Source organism: Furipterus horrens, unplaced genomic scaffold (assembly GCF_987537825.1).
Source record: "Furipterus horrens unplaced genomic scaffold, mFurHor1.1.pri manual_scaffold_2, whole genome shotgun sequence".
NCBI lineage: Eukaryota > Metazoa > Chordata > Mammalia > Chiroptera > Furipteridae > Furipterus > Furipterus horrens.
The window spans coordinates 192,956,059-192,969,170 of NW_028327172.1; the positions used below are offsets into that span (position 1 = coordinate 192,956,059).

General features: G+C 42.6%; 1 protein-coding gene across 2 annotated transcripts in view; it reads left to right on the top strand.

Moving 5' to 3' along the window:
- The window catches only part of RBM47 (RNA binding motif protein 47), a 118,416-nt gene that overhangs the window by 33,506 nt on the left and 71,798 nt on the right, over positions 1 to 13,112 (top strand). The window contains exon 1 of one of the 2 annotated variants that reach the window (XM_090266961.1): positions 12,336 to 12,395. The exons of the other annotated variant lie outside the window; for it this stretch is intronic. The gene's annotated coding sequence lies outside the window, so the exon portion shown is untranslated. Of the gene's footprint in view, positions 1 to 12,335; positions 12,396 to 13,112 lie in introns of those variants that run through there. 2 annotated transcript variants of the gene reach the window in all.

Here is a 13,112-nt window from a genome sequence, read left to right on the forward strand (position 1 = left end):
CACATTGCTTTTGTAAAGAATAGCAGAAATTCTGTGTCTGCAAAATAAGTGAGGTCCTTTTGAAACTAAGACTTATGTCAGCAATATATAAGGGATATCTTAAGGAAAGAATGAAGTGATTACTGAGGACTCAGGCTGGACTGAAAAGGGGCGGAACACAAATCTTTAAATCTAGGCATGGCAGTCAGACTCCAGCCGGTGTGGCCTCATTTGGTTGGGCATTTTTCTGCAAACCTAAAGGTCACTGATTTGATTCCCAGCCAGGACACATGCCTGGGTTGAAGGTTCAGTCCCTGATCAGCATGTGCAGAAGGCAATCAGTCAATATCTCTCTCTCATACTGATGTTTTTCTCCCTCTCTTTCTCTCTCCCTTCTCCTCTCTCTAAAATCAAAAGTAAAAATAAAATTTTAAAAAGGTAAATAAATCTAGGCATGTCAGTACCTACTGATTCTGTCCATTTTTATTCATGCCAGCAGTGACCAAATGTTCTTAGAATCATAAAATGTTGGCGTTAGAAGGAGCCCTAGAGGTGATGATGAAAATAAATGATAAATAATGATAACATTTATTGAGTGTTCATTATGTGCCAGGCACAAAAAGAAATTTTTTACTTGTGCCATCTCTTTTACTTATATGTCCTCATTTAATTTCTATAATAATCCCATAAAGGAGATATTCATCAAATAAGGAAGCTAAGGAATAATAGAATATGTCACTTGTAAAAGATTGTACAATTAGTGCAAAAGCTGGTTACACACACGTAGGTCAGTCTGATGCCAGAGTCTATGCTTTTTTTCTTTAATAAGAGAATTTTTTAAATTTATTTTTATTTATTTATTTTTTTAGGGAGAGGGGTAGGAAGGAAGAAAAGAGAGGGAGAGAAACATCGATTGACTGTCTTATGTACACACTCTTGATTGGGTTCCGAATCTATAACCCAGGCATGTGTCCTAACCAGGAATCGAATTAGTGACCTTTCATCCTACAGGATAATGCTCAACCAACTGAGCCACAGCAGCTAGGACCAGAGTCTACACTTTTTAACTACTAGCCCCTTACAGGGCCAAGTGATCCTCAAGAAAAGGCACATTCATTGACCAGAGCTCATTAAGTGGTGAGAATCCCTAGGAGTTCTCTTATGCATGGTTCGGTGAAAATAACACAGGGATGTATTGAAAATGACAGAGCCTATACTCCGACATAGAACTGGATATAGTTTAACATTGGTTCTGTGTGGCCCCCAGTTACCCCTGGCTGCAACTCTTAACCAGGTGGCTAATAGCGCAGTTGGTCAGATCTTGATCTCACTCTGCTCCTTGAACTGTTCTTGCTCTGGGACATCTACTTGTGCTCCAGGTTTCAGTCATTTAGAGAACTTTGAAAAAACACCAATGCACCCAACACACTCACTAAGACACTGATTTAACTGGTCTGAGGAGGAGGAGTTCAATCGTCAGGGTTTTTTGAAAACGCTGTAATTGAGTCTCATGTACATCCCTTGTGGACAACTACCAGTTTATACTTTTATTTATTAACAGATGGTTGGCTGTGTATTGCTTTTTTCAGAGAGCATAATTTATGTTCTGTAGCGGCTGTTTTGTTTTTGTTTTTCCTATGATGTGAGAGGATGGGTTGGACCTTAAAAACTTTGGCTCCTTGGAAGATGCTGTCCCTGCTTGACACAGTCCTATCTGAGAATGGATTCCTTGTTTACACCACCCCATTACATGTCTGGGGAGTACATCTGCACTTCTTACAACACTGCTTGGAATATATGGCTTAATTACTTAACACCTAAAATCTTGTAGATTGCAATGGGCTATATGCTGTTGGTGCAGCTAAAGATCAAGGGAACATTTTGTTTTATGACAACCCCTCCTTTCTGGTTGTGATGTTCACTTAAAACACACATACACCTACACATACACGTATTTTAATTCCATTTTAGGTCTTGAAGGGAGGTCTCAAAAATCTCATCTTACCCTAGATTACATACCAGAGGTTGCTCTAGACCAGTACCTTGATTCTAAAATGAGGAAACCAAGTCTTGGGGTTGAGAGAGGGTACATATCGAGGTCTAGGACTCAGGTCCCTTCATGCTAATGGTCTTTTCTCTTTACCCTGCTGCCTTACCTAAAAATTTCTTTTGTAACCTTTCCTCTTTATTCACACTATCACCTTCCTAGTCCAAGCCCTGGCTGGTTTGGCTCAGTGGATTGAGCGTCGGCCTGCGAGCTAAGTGTCGCTGGTTCGATCTTCCAGTCAGGGCACATCAGAGAAGGAAAACTCTGACTCCAAAAAACCTCCGCTGCCTTGTGGCATACCTCTTCAGGGGAAAGGCTAAGGGAGTAAACCCCGACAGAAAATCCGGAGCCGGAGTCCCTAAGGCGGTTTGACGTTGTAGTCAACACCGGCAACTCCTGCGGCGCACCTGAAGCCAAGCTGTATTGACTCCGTCTTTCCCTTGGACCCTTCAGCTGCGAAGAGAGGGGGGGTCTGCTGCATGGGCAACAGCAGACTCTCCATATCACCCTGCCCAGGCTCTGTAGCTTCAGCTTCACTGGAGAGAACACTCCAGCGTCATCGTAAGATGTCGATTCAACACGGGAGGAGACAGATACCGTGTCACTCCCGAGTTGGACTGCACAGCCATTCTCGGCGGTGCAGATAGACTCTTAAGAAGCTACACCATCGTCTCTCGAGACGGACGGCTGCCGACGACCTTCCTAGTCCTAGTCCTAACTTTATTCCTAAAGTATTATAATATCTATGGAAAGAGGAAAAAAGAAACAAACTTGGAAGAAACCACATCAAAATGCCAACAGTTGTTGAGTGTGAATGATAGAGGTCTAGTTTTAATTTTTTACATTTGCTTTTCTGTGGTTTATACATATTTTTCAATAAATAAGTATTACTTTTCTAAAGGAGAACCAAATATCACTACCACTGGTCTCTGAATATATATATATATCCATTACACTGCCCACTCTGTGGTTCACTATCAGATCTGCCTTCCTAAAACATGTCTTTCTCCAGTCCTTATCCTGCTTAAATATTCAGGGACTCCTATTGCTCTTGAGAAAAATCCAAACTCCTGGAATCCAAAGGTCTCCTTAATCTAGCCCTACCCTCTGCCTGTTCCCTTATCTCTACCACACCCAACGCAGTCCTCCCTTGCCTGCCAGCATCTCTGGGTCAGAGAACCAAAACTCTATCCAGTTCCCTTGCTCATGCTGTTTGCTACTTGGAAAACCCCACACTCTGTCCTTTCCTCTTCACCTGTCCAAATGTTGTCTCTCTAGGTTTAGCTCAAGTGCTTCCTCCTCCAGCTCACTTTTGTCACCTTTTATCTGTTTCTGGGAGAGCAGATAGGTTTATATCAGGTCCAGGCAATTGGAAATATTGAATATATTGCATGGAGACTCCTGAGAGCCTGTACATGTTCAGAAGGAAAGAGTTCTGTGACCAGCAGTGGTTCCTGCCAGAGGCACAAGAGGAGAAATGACAGAGTGTATACTACATATTTTCCATTCAGACCTATAATCATTCTTTTAGACCAGTAGCTACATGTGGCTATTTAAGTTTACATTACTTAAAATTAAGTACAATTAAAATTTCACCTCCTTGATTGTACTACCCACATTTCAAGTGCTCAATAACCACATGCGGCTACTGGACACATATTATACAACAAAGGCAGAGAACCATTACGGGAACTTTTATTAGCCCTATTTTAGCCAAATAGTTATATAACAATGTATTTGATTGGTGTGTGTGCCTTGTTTTCTCAGTGAGAGCAAAAGCATTTCATGGGCAGGAATCCTCTCAAGAGAAATGTTCACAGTAAAACACCGGGACACAGGACTTGAGCCCCAAAGCAAGGCGTTTATTCACAAGTCTGCAGAGTCAGGCACACAGCCAGCCAGGGGCATGTGCTTGAAGTAGACAAAGTAAACTGGTTTTATACTAACGTGATTAGCTCCCCCTTTCTAACATGATTAGCTCCCACTCCCCTCTCCTTCTCCCCCGTTTCTCCATTACTGGTTAATCTGGGTTCACAATCTAACGAGATTAACTACTTAACTCAGGGTGTGATTAAGGGTAATCTAGTTATAGGTCTATCTTCAACTTATTTGCAAAGTTATCTAGCTACATCTTCCCATTTCTCTGTGTTTGGTGATGACAGTCTTCCTCCTTTTGATCCCAGAGATATGTGTGAGGAGCTGCGGAATGTCATTTCCTCGCCCCTTTTCCATGATTCATCTGTTAATTATCTCCTGCCGGTTTGAGAGTCACTGGCTTCTTTATCCCTTATACTCTTACACTTCTTTTGTATCCCTAAAGCACATGGACAGTGCTGGGCATGTTGGAAATACTTTGTATTCATTGAATTTAATTTTTAATAATAATTTGGCAATGCACTATAATGTAGCGTAGTAGAAAGAGAATTAACTTGGAAATCAGGAAACCAAGTTTCTGGATCCAGCTTTTCTGTTAGTTAGTATGTGACTTAGAATGTCTCATATAACCAAAGTAGGTCATAGTTTCCTCAAGTGTAATCAGTTATAGGTTAGACTACAAATTTGGATTCTTTCAAATTTGTAATTTTGTGATACATACGAGCATTCACTTTTAAACAAAAATGAACGCACACACACCCAGAATAAAAACCAGCAGGTTAAAAAGTATTCTAGCTTATTTTAAATCCCATTTATCTGATTTTCCAAATACATGACTGTCATTTGAGGATTTAACTTTTTTCCAGATCTACAGCCAAATTCTTTTTTGAAGAGGATCATAGCAAAGGAGAGATGACTCCACAAGTAGAGGGTCAAACTTGGGCAAGGAGGATTAGGTACCTTTGTCAGTGAGAAGGTGATGTACCATCTACTTGACGTTTGAATACTAGATTCAACCAAACCGTAGATAGAAGTCACTCACTAGTATGGCCTGCAAAGCCTAATATATTTACTGTCTGGCTGTACACTAGTGACTAATGACCTTCATGTACAGATTCAAGCACTTTTCAAGGGCAGTTGCTTTTCTGAAATGTCATCAGGGCCTGTGGCTCAAACACAGTGAAATAAAACTCCCTGTTACTGTGCTTTAGAGAACCCGGAAGACAGGAAGAGGCTGTGGCCCGGTAGGGGACAGGCCAGGTCACAGGTCGGGCCAGTTGGCTCCATCACTTATATCTGAAGCAGGAAGGGCCCTTGACTCTGTCCTGCAGGTGGAAAGTGAGTCCTTGAATCCAGAGTCTTGACTTTGGAAATCTGAGGAGTCAATTTCTGACTACGTCCTCCTTGACCTTCAGCATTCACGAGAATAAATTCCGAAGGCTCTTTGAAGGGGAGAGCTACAAGAATCTTTGGCTTCCCAGCTTTATCTAAGGCCTGAGCCCAGCCTTGCATCTCGATTTATTCTTCTTATTCTTTCCTCTTGCAGACACTCCTTTCAGCATTTGAGGGATCTAGATTGAGTGGGCAGATAAAGAGGCCTAATGGGAGAGGCTTAGGGCAGGGCTGGGCCAGCACCTGAACTGAGACGGCAGCCCTGCCAGGTGGGTCTGGGACGGACTGTGAAGATGACCATTTTAAAAGTAAAGGATGATTCTTTTCCTTTTCCTAAGAATGTCTTCTAGCCAGGCACCCCGGCCCCTGGGACTCCCCAAACCCTCTTTCTACCAATGCCTGCTCCCTCCTCTTTCACCACGCCTCAGTTTCTAAAATACACCTTTTCTAGATTTCACACTTCAGTTTGGCATCTTTTGTTTTCTAATCTACCCCCTTTTCCCCTCCCCTTGTCCACTCTTTCCTCTAGGCTATTTTTCAAAGTTTACAAAGATTTTTTTTTTTTACAAATCTTTTTTTTTTCCATTGCCCTTGGCTTCTGTACACACAACTGCCCTTAGTCTAACCCAGAGGCCCTCATCAAAAAATCCAAATTTACAAAACAAAAAGTATTTGAAAGGTAAATCTTCCCTTTGTTAAAGAAATCTTTCCCATATGACAGACTAGTATCTCTCTCCCTGCTTTCTATGTTTATCACTTTCTACATTATATATTGCCATTGGTCATTGGGGAAGACCACTAGTTGGCTGCAGTCGATTTCATTTCTGGATCTGCAGATCTTGTGGCACAGCGGAGTGCATGCCCTTTCCCCTGTGCTGGATTATAAAAAACACTTACTTTCCCTGGTTTGTTTGCTGTCGACCCTGAGCTCAGTCAATACATCCAGTCGCCTGAGTCACGATCATAGAAAAGACAGGGCCTTGGCTCGCTTACAGCAGCGGGTGCATTTGCTGCATTGGCACAGATTCTTTTGGAGAAATTCCCAGCTTATTCTCCAGGATGCTTCTCACTCAGCACCAAGCTCGCAGTGGCTTCCAAATAATAGTAATGAACAGTGCCTCTGCCCCATTGTTCCACTCTAGAATTCCCAGCCCAGAATAATGCTATTGTCACACCTAGAGAAGCATCCGGGAGGAAACTTGGCTCCAAATAAAAATGCTAATTGCCAGTTCTGGATAGAATTCCCTCCCGCTGTACTTACAGCCTTGGTTTTCACTATTGTTGAGATAGCAGAACACACAGCTGTGAGACAGAGTGAAGTTAAGCAACAGAAATTGATTTACTAAAATTTGAGATGCAAATATGCAGAAAAACCCATCATTTTGGGGAATCTCCATTACGTATCAGAGTTCAGTGTAAGTCTAATAGTTACAAACTAAGATTTTGGTGTCTGAGTAGGTGGGTTCCAGGCTTGTCTTCCACCAATAATTAGCTTCACTTATTTGGGTTTCTCTTTCCTTATTTATAAAATAGGGATTATAGTAGTAGTTGCCACTTAAGATTCTGGAGATGACTGAAGCAGTAATATATGTCAAGAATTTAGTGCTAGATCTGGTACAGAGCAATGCTTCGTAAATGTTATAATTAGTGTTTCAGCACAGCAGTGAGGGGCATGGTCTAGAGCAGTACTTCTCAAATGTTTTGGGCTCAGCACATCTTATCAGGCAAATGAAATAAAGGACACTCGATTAGATATAAACTTCAGATAAGTAATAATTTATTTTTGCTTTTAGTATCTGTATGTCCCAAATATTACATGAATACTTACATTAAAATATCATTTGTTGTCTATCTGAAATTCAGATTTAACTGGATACCCTACAGTTTTTACTGCTAAATTTGACAGCCTTATCTTTACATTCTTAAAAATTATTGAAGAACCCAGAGTGCTCTTATTTATGTGGGTAATACCAATTGCTATTTATCACATTAGACATTCAAACTAAGAAGTTAAAAATATTAAAATAGTAGTAGTAAAATCTTATGTTGACACAAATAACATTTTATTGGAAGAAAAAAAAATCCCTGTATTTCCAAACAAAGTAGATGGTGAGAAGAGTACATCACTTATATTTTTGCAAATCTATCCAATATTTTCCCTTAAATCGCTTTAATGACTGGCTTGATAGAAGTCAGCCATATTCTTTTTTTTTTTTTTTTTTTTTTGAGAGAACAATTATTAAAGCTGGTGACAGTGAAACAAGTAGGGGCTTAGGCCAGAAGTAACAGGAAAGAGCCTACATTGGGGTATGTTGATTCACTGGGAAATCAGAGAAAAGGGGGCCTTGGAGACAGGTGCAGTGGGCTAACTCAGGATGAGCTGCCGCTGCCCACTGTTCCCCTGGTTGCCAGTCTTGTGGGGACCCTTAGAGTTTAGGAGATGCCTTCCTGAGTGGGAAGAAGAGGGGGAAGGAAAGGCACGGGTGTGCTTCTGGGGGTCAGCTGTATTCTTTTCTTTGCTTTGCCTTCAGTCTGTTGAGATGTTATTGTCATAAAAGCATGTGAAGAAAATTGAACTTCACAAAGATATATAATGGGAAAAGGGAGGAGTATTTTAGTAGCTTTTTCAGATAATTGTGAAATTCTTTTTTGATAGTAAACCCAAACTCTAGAATAGATAGTTTCTTAAAGCTTAGTTGCACTATAAAATCTGAAGCCATATCAATGAAATTTTCATGCTCTGTTGCCTTCAAGTCCACTGGTTATCTTGTACTTTGAACAGGTCGTTTACCCATGCATGGCATGATTCTGTAACACTGTGAATTGGTCATCTGGAAAATATTGGTTTACTGAATTGTGAAGATCTTCCAAATATTGACACATTTCATTCTACAATATTAAAAAATCTCAGTTGTTAATGTCACAACTAATGTCATCATAGAAGCCATTAGTTATTAGCAAGCTGTCAGCCTCATGGTAAGGATTGCAAGTTCTCCAGAATTTTAACTTTTGCTCGAAAGCTCAAATTTTATTATGAGAAACAAATACTATCAGTTGCATTCTTTGAAGTGATAGCATTCATTTTCCAGAGCTTGTCTGCCTAATGCACAGTCTGCACCACGATAGTTTGTTTGCTGGTCATTTTTAAAAATGGTATTCTATGACAAAGGCAGGTATAGTTCTTTCTGTAACTCGGACGATTACACAAATGCTTTTCCTTTAGACTGTCGTCATACATTGGTGTGCAGCAAGACTGCTTTCTGCATACTTTCCCTTTCAGCACAGAGAATACTCAAAAGGCACATGCAAGAGTCAAGATGTAATAAAATTAATATTTTCCTTCTTCCTCAAGTACATTCTTAAGGAAAACTAACTCTTAAGGAAGTAAAACCTTTGAGCGCCTGGTGATGAAAAATGCTGTCATTACCAGTACAGTTTTGTGCCACTGTCTTATTTTGTGCCCAGATGCCAGCAGTGTACCTACCATTGCTTTTTCATCATTAGTGCAAATGACAATGCAGTGAAAAAGGCAAAAATATTAGAATTATTATGAAAATGGTTCTGGCCTTGCAGGCATCTGAAAGAGTCCAGGGTCCCCCAGGACGTCTGGGAGCCTCACTTTGAGAACTGCTGGCCCAGCGGATGGTGTCCCAGTGGAGACAATGCTGGACAGTGTGGCCTCATCATGTGTTCCCCTGGCCCGTCCCAGCCTCCCCCTTCTTGGGCAATGTGGGAAGACAGCAAGGGCTATTGGGACCCTGCTTGGGGCGTGGGTTTAGGCTGGAGTGGGTGCTGAGCAGTTTCTGAGGCCGCACTTGTGGAGCCTTTGGAAGCTCTCTCCAGAGAACTGAAGGGCCTTGAGTGATTCAGGAGTGTGCCAAGACCTTTGGCAGGATCTGGGAGTCTTAGCAGCTTGGAATAAAATCTTAACTTCCTGCTGCTTCCTCCTCTCCAATCTCCTAGTGTTGAGTGGAAACCAAAGTCCCTTTGGGATTCTGGAACCACCTTGCAGACCACATTTATGCTGGACTCGAGGCTATCCAAACAAGAAGGAGGCCCTGGAGCTGACAGAGACGCCAGACTAGGCCCAGGGAGCGGCACTCTCCAGAGGCGGGTGGTTCTGCCCTGTCAGAGCTCCACAGTTAAAAATCTCAGGGGCACATACACCCCATGCAGGCACGCCCCACACAGTGGAGCAGAGACTCAACTTAGAGCTGCGTGACTAGAACTGGGAAAATGCTGTTAGAAAATGTTCCTGTTGTATAGAAGGCACAGTTCTTTCTCAGGGCCTCAGGGTTCAGTCTCTGAGCGGCATGAGACGTGATGTGTGGATACAATAGCACACCAAGGGCTGTGTGTGACGCAAGGGATTTTAACACTGCCTACATTGTTTAAAGGCAAACATCAGATTGACGGCCACAGAAAAAATGAACATGAAGGCTTCCCTGAACTAGAGGACTCCATCCTGCCTATTAATAGGTTTGTTGGTAGATTTCAAAGTGAACAGGACAGACTGTCTTTGGGATAAGAAAGAAAGGTGGGGGAGAGGAGGTGGAGAGGCCAAGGAAAAGGACTGGAGTCGACGAACAGGGCCCAATGGGTTCTGAGCACGGAGTGGCAGGCACTGCGCAAGCAGCTGCCGATTTGGGCAACAGACCGGTGCCTAGAGGGAGGCCGCAGTGTGCCTGTGGCAGGCGAGTGCGGCTCAGGCCAAGAGCAAGGACGTGGATTGGGACCAGCCCTGCTATTATCAGCCGTGCGCCCTTGGTCAGCTTCTCTGAACCCATCTCCTCTGTCTGATGAAATTAAACGAGATATCACATAGCAAAAAAGTCCAAACCACCCTAAACTCTCAGGCCCCTACTTATACCTGGAGTGTGCAGTCCACTGAGGCACTGCTTTGGATTATACTATGTCTCCACTTTTTTTTTTTTCCATCAAAATTCAAATATGTTCCTTAACAGAGAGCACTGGACTCCGTGCTGAGGGTGTGGAGGCGGGTGCTTTGGGGGCCTAGACAGCTGCTGACACGCACACAAGTATGTGACCCAAGAGATGCACCAATTAGGAAAGACTCTTAGGAATTGATCTTATCCCCAGTCATGCAGGTTTGTCACTTTGGAGATAGTCTTCTATTGATTTGCCTAAAGAAAGGCATCCAGGGACAGCAGTAGCTAGGAGGTAGGTTATAGGGGTTAAATGAGATAGACTCTAAAACAGGATCAGAGATGGGCCAGCCCTGAGGGAGGAAGGAAGGAGATAAGAACAGCCCTCCGGGAGGAAAAAGCGGCTCAGGGATAATTGATTAAACCAAGTGGGAATGCTAGGGCACTGAGAACGGGCACATCTGAGGGCAGGGAGAGAGGGTCAGCATGTGAGCGGCAGCAGGGAAACCCTGGCCTGTCAGGAAAGCTGAGCTTCAGTCCCAGTCCCACCAGCATTGCCTCATGACCTGTGGCCAGGCGTTGAATCTTTCTAGATCTCAGGTCTCACTTCAGTGGAATCTGTATGATAAGAATGTCTGTCTTATCTCCCTCACTGGGTGTTTGATACGCTGCCTAAAATAATAGAAGAAATAGGACGATGAGAATAAATACTCTTCACCACCACGTTCCTATCATCTCTCAGGGAAGCAAGGCAGAGAAGGATGGAAGGAGAGAAGGGGAGAAGAAAATGAGAAAAAGAGAAAGGAAGGCGAGGCCAGGATGAGACTAGGAGGCAGTTTAGAAGGTAGGAGCAAAAAATGTGAAAGCAAAAGGGATGGCGGCCGGGGCTGGAGGCCAGGGAGGCCCCCTCACCACACCCTGCGGGGCAGATAAACGGTCATCCAGGGTCCCACCCAAGCCAGATTAGTCAATCAGACTTCAGTGAAGTGAAGTCAATTGCCCTGAGTCACAGCACTAACCTGAGACATCGGTAAATGAGGAAACTGAACAGAAGATGGAACCCACAGACGTAAGGTAGGGGGGACAAAACAATGGCAATCACCCTTAAAATGTCTTGAAAAGATCAAGAACTGCCCTGAGCCATTTTTCTAGGCACTCAGATTGGCAGAGCTGTCAGTTTTGGGCACATTATCCCTGGATGAGAGAAGGGGTTATTTTCACTCACCTAACCTGGTTTTGTGTGGGATTCTGAAGCCAAAGTGAATTCTTGCTCTTATAGATGGCCTTGGTCTCCCTGTAGCGAGTAGGTTTAACTGTTGCTAAAAAATTCTTTTTTATTTCTCAGACTGTTCTACCCACAGTAGGACAGCTCCCACAGTGTGTCAGACTCCAGTAGGCTGTGTGGTGTTTCTGTAAAGCCAAGCAGGTGATCCTGGGCACCATCTCTTTATTTTGTTAACCCTGGTGGTACCAAGCAGCACCTGACACTCTGGGTATGCTAATAATTCGGTGCCAGCAGGTTTCTGTTATCCTCCAGTTGTAATTGTTAACTTGAATGGAATGCAAAACTTCTGGTTTGAAGCAGAGTTGGTTTTTAACTGTGAATTTGCTTGAAGGATATGGGAAATGGGGAGTACATTTTGTTTATTGTGGAAGATGGTGTGTGAAAAGCTTTCCAGTTCCCCCCGAGAAATGGAAATATATGGTAAAATGTTTGGTTACTACCGTGTCTACAGACTCACCGGTGAACTCTCTCCTTTATTAACTCTTGCTTTGACACTTTGTCAGTTTAGCAAGCCAAGACTTGCTCGGGGATTAGAACAATGAGCTTATCATAAGGCTGCTTTAAGAAAAAAGAGTCACAAAACTCTTAACACTTCTAGCGTCAGGGTTTACTTCTTCAAGCCCTTCCTGCTTGCTTATCCCCACCCCTTGAAAGTTTGGTGTTTTTTTTGTTTGTTTGTTTTGTTTTTTTGTTTTCTTCTGTTAATAGAGCCTGCCTGTTCATTTGCATTATTGTACATCACACGCTATCTTTGTGACCATTATATTGTGTTCTCTCAGTGGTGTTTGCTCTGAGGGTGGGACACAAGGCTGTTTAGTGTCTTGTAAAACATTTACCAAAAGCACTGAGCCATGGTTTTGAAGGGCATTCCCTTGCCAGACTGTGGGAGGAGAGAGAGAGCGGTGGAAAGAGAGCTCCAGGTGTTTGCCAGGTACTTGTTTCATACTTTAGTATTTAGAAATGTTTAAAATTTCATATTACGTGTGATTCTAGGCCCCTTCTACTGAAAGGGAGGGGAGGATAAGGGGAGAGGAGGGGCAAAATAATTTCTTTGTGAAGTGTAATTTTCAGTGACTCAGAGTCCCCGGATAATTGTAATTCTTGGTTTCAGTCAAATGTTGTTTTCAGTTTTACTAGAGGGACGTATGTGTCATGGAGAGGGAAGTAAAGTCGACTTGCACTTGAGGTTTGCCCGTATGTCAGCATTTGCTTTAGCGCAGAACCAGGATCAGGTGTGGTGTTTCTAGGAGGCGACGTGTAACCTTGTGATTTGTACTTCATATGCCCCGTGACTCATTCCTTTAAAAGCTTTTGCTAAACGGTGGCTCTGATTTCATGAAAATACTTTTAAACTTTCTGCCCCTCAACCCCCGCCCCAACCCCATTCTGTTAAATTTCGACTAGATAACAAATTAAAGGTCTGCTTGAAAAACTGCTTCTTACTTTCAAATCTGTGTTTTTAGAATGCATTCAGTGGGTAAGAATGACTATACTCTAGTCATAGGTAGTTTTAGAGAAACAAATGACTAAATTCATCTTGGAAATACTAAGTATTTATTTTCTAGCTTGTTTTGTTGTAAAAAATAGGAGCATATAAGATAAAACTAGAGCCTTAATTAAATATTTGACTTTGAGCAATTGTAGTAAT